Below are 6,356 nucleotides of genomic sequence, written 5' to 3'. Positions count from 1 at the left end.
GTGTCACTGATGCCCCCTGCCTCCACGGAGCCCAGCTCTTTCCCTCGGTCTGGAAGACAGCGAGCAGAACCTTGGTTCTTCCTAAGGTAGGCAGTGCCTGGGTCCACAGCCCTGTGGTTCTGATTCAAACCATGCAGCCCGAGAGACTCTGGTGGTTCTGGCTGCACTTTTGCACCTTCTCAGCCCCGTTTTCTTGCTGGAGTGACAGGGCTGCAGGAAGCTTTCCCAGCAGCCGAAGCAGCAGCCAGAGCAGACACGGCAGCAACCACGGCAGCAGCACTGGCACCCTTCAAATTGGGACTCTAGCCCTTTAAATCTGCTCAGTTACCAAAAAAGAAGAGGCATCAGACCCTGTTAATTAAAGCTCGCCCCGGTCCATCATTCTGAGGAGCTGCAGTGCCCTGCTCCTTCCTGATGGCTTAGAGATTCTCCTTAACTCCCAGCCATGGATCTTGGAGAATTTCCCCCGAGATCAGCAGGAGGTATGACCCTTGCCGATGACACTCTGAAGCTTGTGTAGCTCTAAATCAATGATATAATTGACTGCATGGATGCTGCCTGCTTTCCCCTTTCTGCTTCTCGTTTTCCCCTTTTCCTCCTCTCCAATTTCCCAGCTTGTGTTTAGTTGAGACAGAATCAAGTTTTGATGGGTTTCGGAGGAAGGGGAGGGGTAGGGAGATCTGGAGGTGGCGGTGGCTCCTGGCGTGTTTGTTTTGGCCCTGGCTTCACCCAGCTGTCAAAGTGGTTTGGAGGAGTGGGGAGACATGCCTCTTTCAGCTCTGGCTCATGCAAAACCATTTCCTCCTGGCCGGGTCCCTTCCCCTTGGAGATAATGAAAAGGGCATAACCCTGGCTTGACTTGCCTATCAAATCCATGCCCTGCCACTCGGTTGAAACATGGCTGTGTGGCTGCGCTCCTATGTTATTGGAAAACTCATTCCATACAACTTTCTCCCTGTAAATCGTCCCGGAGGAACATCTTGCCGACACCTGTCCCCCCTCCCTGCCCCTGCCCTCATTCTCCCCTCCTCTTTACTCTCTTTTCAAATGCTTGCTGTGTGATTTCAGGAATTCCTAACTCTGTCCCTTGTGCCTTTTGAGGAAACTCACTTCTAGCCGAGTCTCAGGTTCTGTGGCAAAGAGTTGTTTTGATTCAGGAATCTGCTCTAGCCTGGCAGAGAGAGGGAGTAGATTTATCTTCTTTGTACGTTGCATTGTGTAAATTGTACATGGGCTCAGAGAACATCTATCTGTAAATCTTTCATTGATTTGTTTTTGACCCTCACGGGGTGCCTTCTGGGTGAAATGCTCTTCCCGAGTCATACCCAAAGGAAAGATTTCCTTTCGATCAGCTTGACACGACTTCGCAGACATCCCTGAAAGTCAGACTTGGGCAGAGGGAGGCATTTTCATTGGCCTGAGTGACAGTCGTCTCTGGGGGTCCCAGGGGCATGGGTTCGTGTGACTTGGGAGCAGCGCTTCTAAGGACTTCCAATTCCCCACCTGGGAGAGGAGCTTGGGAGGCAAAGTGCTGGTACTGAATTTTCCAGGGGCTTTAAAACATGCTGAATGGTTACCATCCCTGTTCAAGTCTTGAGAGGAATCTGAGCCAAAACACAGCTCACGTGAGTAGGGATTTTCCCCCAAAGTGATTGCCTGCAGAGTCCTGAACCGTTTCCATGAACGGTAGTTACCGCGTTTGCAGCTAAATCCCTTTGCAATCCCCCAGCCAAGGATGGGCACTTTCTCTGGGTGAATGTCCCGGAAGTCAGCCTGTCTGCTTCCCAGACACTGGAGGTGCAATGCATTTTGTAAGATCAGAATCATCAAACTCTCCGCTGTGGCAGAAACTCTCTGGTTTAGGAGAGACCATTCAGAGCTTATGAGTGAAGCTCTTGATGGAAAGAATTCTTATCCCCATGCCCATCGGTGGATCTGTGTGGTTGATTTAAAGATTCTGAAGAAGTAACCCTGGGAGAGATGTTTTCTGTAAATAGAAACTCAGTATGGAGGCCTTGGTCGCACTGGTTAAAGGGAGGAGGCTTCCGGGAGGGTGGCGTTGGAGGTTTGAGGTCCTTCTGTTTTTTTGTTTTTTTTGAGATGGAGTCTCTCTGTCGTCCAGGCTGGAGTGCAGTGGCCAGATCTTAGCTCACTGCAAGCTCCGCCTCCCGGGTTCATGCCATTCTCCCGCCTCAGCCTCCCCAGTAGCTGGGACTACAGGCGCTCGCCACCACGCCTGGCTAATTTTTTTGTATTTTTAGTAGAGACGGGGTTTCACCGTGTTAGCCAGGATGGTCTCGATCTCCTGACCTCGTGATCCACCTGTCTCAGCCTCCCAAAATGCTGGGATTACAGGCGTGAGCCACCGCGCCTGGCCGAGGTCCTTTTTAAAAGTCGTGCTGTCAGCTGGTCTGTGAGGGTCAGGTTCTCTCCTGGAGCTGAGGATAGAAGCGGACTGAGGCCATGGTTAGCCGGGTGAGTTCCTTGAGGTCACAGACCATTCAGTGGAGAAGGTTCATCCACACAGCTATAGGCACCTCTTCCTCTGTTGCCTGGTGGCCCAAAGGTCAACACCCTTCTTTTACTTTCTAAGGGAAGCCAAAAGAGGCTTGAAATAGATGTCACTAACTGTGTTTCTGTACCAGCTGGGGCCTATTAACAATAACTAATTAAGTAGACTGTTTCTTTGTGTCAAATTTTCTTTTCAACTTAATGGTGTGTGTGTGTGTGTGTGTGTGTGTGTGTGTGTGTGTGTGTTTAATTCACTGATGGCTGCTGGTTTCAAGAAGCTGTAAACAGGTCCCAGGGGAGTTTGCTTAGATCTGGCAACTTTGTGTAGTTCTGTGGTCTGTTGACATTTCTTTAATGGCCGTGGTGGGCTCTTAGCTTACAAGGTGGTGGGAAAGGCATGCCCTTTCGGGACCGACAGACTTTCATTGGAGTCTCAGCTTCACCACACAAGAGCAGGTAGCCTGGGCTGCTGGTGAATCTCATTGCACATCAGTTTCTCTGTCTGTAATATGGTAGCATTGTCAGGATTAAATGGAGTCATTTAGCTAAAGTCTGTGTAAGTAGCTGGTATAAAGGAGCATCTCTTCTTTCAATTGCATCTGCCTTGAATTAAATCAACATTAACACAAAGGATTGGACCATTTAAATAGTTTCAGTGACCCCTGTACTGACTGCTGGACTGTGCCTTTTCTGAGGGGCAGGGATGGCCTCCTCCCTGTCACTCTGTCTCTCTCAAAAGCTAGCACAGGGACTGGCATGGTGCGGAAGCAACATAAAAGTTTATTGAATGAATACATGCCAGTCTGTGGACACGTAACTTTCAACATAGGTGGTTTTTAATGACTAAGCAAAACCAATTCTCACTCAGTTTACTTAAGAAATACAGCTGAGTCAGTTAGATCAAAGAGCCTCATAACTGTAATAAATTTGGATTAAGATAGATCCATTTGTGGGGAAATTTGAACTGTACTAAAAAAAAAAATTGTCTCCTGCACTGGAACCTGTACCGGGTGCCTGCGGACTCCAGGAGTGCCCCGGGAGCCATTCTGATTGCTAGCAGCCTTCCCTCTTCATGTGCTACTTCCTCTTTTTCATGCTTTGAAGAAGAGAAGAGACTCTGAAAGGGGAGAACTGCTGTGAATGGAAAGAGGAGCTTCAACTGCTACTCTGGGGTGTAGAACGAGTCTATCAATGTACCAATCCATTAAAAAAGAGTAAGTTGATTTGTGTGGAGACACTTAGTACCTACCGGGGAGAGCCATTGATTTAACAATTTTTTAAAAATTTAATTATTTAGTTTTTGAGACGGAGTCTCACTCTGTCACCCAGACCGGAGTGCAATGGCATGATCTCTGCTCACTGCAGCCTCCACCTCCCGGAGGTTGCAGTGAGCCAAGATCGCACCACTGCACTCCAGCCTGGGCAACAAGAGAGAAACTCTGTCTCAAAACAAAAAAAATTGATCAAAGATCATCATCATCGTCATAGTGAATACCACCACCACCACCACCTCACATTCGCGTAGGGTCTCTCTAGCTAGGGGTTGGAGGAACCCACGTGAGATTGGCTGCCCCTTATTCTCAAGTAAAGGGATGGGAGGTAAATAGTGTCTGTCATAGGCTACAAGGGGCACGAGTCCAGTGGATCATGGGAGGATGATGATCTTGGCCTTGGAAAAGCTTCTTTTGAGTAGATGATCCCCAAACTGAGTCCCGACAGAGGTGGCTATGAAGCATCATCCTAGGCTGAAGAAATTACACACGCAAAGAACAGAGGTGAAAGGAACACTCGAGGGAGCGGCAGCAAATCTGTCTAACCATTATGGGAGGCAATGTGATAAAAGAAGGAGCTGGAGAGGAGACAGGGGTTAGATCCTAAAGGACCCTGGGTGCGTGAAAGGCGGGGACTTCATTTTGAAGGAGATGGAGTCACTGAAGGATTTTAAGCAACGGAATTACTTGGGGAAATTGAATTGAACATATACGCACTGAGCATCGATCCTTTGCCAAGCTGTGTCCTACGCACTGGGGATGTGGCGGTGAACACAGCACACAAAATCCCCTGCTCTTGTGGAACTTGCAGGCAGTGAATACGACAAAAAATAAATAAATAAATAAAAATTAAAAAATAAGCCACGAAAGGTAAATTGTACGGAGCACATCAGACGGTGACACACGCTTTGGAGAGAAATACAGCTGAGGAGGAGGATGAGGTCCCAAGACAGGCGTGTGTGTGTGTGTGCAACCCTTAATAATGCTCAATCCTAAGTGCAATCCTTAATAAAGTTTAATCCTAAATAAGTGCAACCCTAAATAAAATGCAATCCTAAATAAGTGCAACCCTAAATAAAGTACAATTCTAAATAAGTGCAACCCTATGTAAAGTGCAATCCTAAATAATTGCAACTCTACATAAAGTGCAATCCTAAATAATTGCAACCTTACATAAAGTGCAATCCTAAATAAAATGTAATCCTAAATAAATAAAGGTGGCAGCAGAATGAAAACTCTCGGAGGCGTTGTAAGAACTTTGGCTTTTGCTTTGAGTGAGGCGGGAGCCAGCGCTGGGCTCTGAGCAGAGGAGAAACATTTTTAAATGATCCTCCTCACTGCTGTGTTGAGGAAAGACTGTGGGTGGGCAAGGCGGGAGCAGGAAGATCATCCAGGAGGTGAACATTTAATCCAGGCGAGAGGTGATGGTGGCTGGCCAGTGGGGTACCAGTGGAGGTCTGCCAAATGCAGGATTCTGAACTTCTTGTTTTTTTTTCAGGATAGAGGCAATGGGATGTGTTGATGGGTTGGAGAGTTGTGTGAGATGAGTCGAGGATGACTCAAGCTTCCTTGGCCTGAGACAGGGACAGCTGTGGGTGGAGCAGGTTTGGGAGGAGAGCAGGAGTCGGGTGTTTCTCATGTTAAATTGGAGACGTCTGTTGAGGCTCCCGGTGGAGATGTTGAGTGGGCAGTCCTGGGTTCACGGGAGAGATTTGGGCTGGAGACAGCCTTGGGAATCAGAGTACAGATGGTATTTAAAGCCATCTCAGATGAGATCATCGGGAGATGGAAGAGACGAAGAACTGAGTTCTGAGGCATCACGGCTATTTACAGGTTAAAAAGATGACCAGAAACCAAACCTGGAGATTGAGAAGGAGGTGTCTTCCTTCTTTCTCCTTCAAGATGATTCGCCCTGTTTGTACATTCTACATCCTCGTCTCTCCTGGGACCAAGACTCATACATAGCTCGTTCTCCCAAATATTTTTTTTGTTTGTTTTTTTGAGATGGAGTTTCGCTCTGTTGCTCAGGCTGAAGTGCAATGGTGCAATCTTGGCCCACTGCAAACTCCACCTCCCGGGGTTCAAGATATTCTCCTGCTTCAACCTCCCAAGTAGCTGGGATTACAGGTGTATGCTGCGGTGCCCGACTAATTTTTATATTTGTAGTAGAGATGGGGTTTCACCCTGTTAGCCAGGCTGGTCTCGAACTCCTGACCTCAGGTGATCCTCCTGTCTCAGCCACTCAAAGTGCTGGGATTACAGGCATGAGTCACCATGCCCGGCCCTCATTCTCCCAGTTTTTAACTTGTTCCTTTCTCCTGGCTTCTTCCCACCTCCCTGTAGGTCTGCTCAGATCTTTCTCATCTTAGAAAAAACCTTCCCTTAGCTCCTACCGACTCCTTTAGCTTTTGCTCTCTTGTTCTCTTTTTCTTCACAGATAAACTTTTATTTCTTTCAGCATTAATCAAACAACTGCTGCATACCAGGAGTAAAGAATATGGAAACAAAAGACAGATTTTACCCTACTTGAAAGAATATTTATTTACACCTTGTCTACTTCCATAAAGCATTTTG

The 6,356-nt window shown here is 47.5% G+C and overlaps 1 protein-coding gene across 1 annotated transcript in view; it reads left to right on the top strand.

Moving 5' to 3' along the window:
* Positions 1–372: 372 nt before the first annotated feature.
* The window catches only part of CALN1 (calneuron 1), a 722,396-nt gene continuing 716,412 nt past the window's right edge, over positions 373–6,356 (top strand). Inside the window, exon 1 of the mRNA XM_011992874.1 lies at positions 373–482. The gene's annotated coding sequence lies outside the window, so the exon portion shown is untranslated. The remainder of the gene's footprint in view (positions 483–6,356) is intronic.

The sequence above is a fragment of the Mandrillus leucophaeus genome, unplaced genomic scaffold (genome assembly GCF_000951045.1).
Source record: "Mandrillus leucophaeus isolate KB7577 unplaced genomic scaffold, Mleu.le_1.0 Scaffold42, whole genome shotgun sequence".
In the NCBI taxonomy this organism is placed as follows: Eukaryota; Metazoa; Chordata; class Mammalia; order Primates; family Cercopithecidae; genus Mandrillus; species Mandrillus leucophaeus.
Note: the sequence above shows the minus strand (reverse complement) of the source record. Positions and strands in the feature narration are given on the sequence as shown.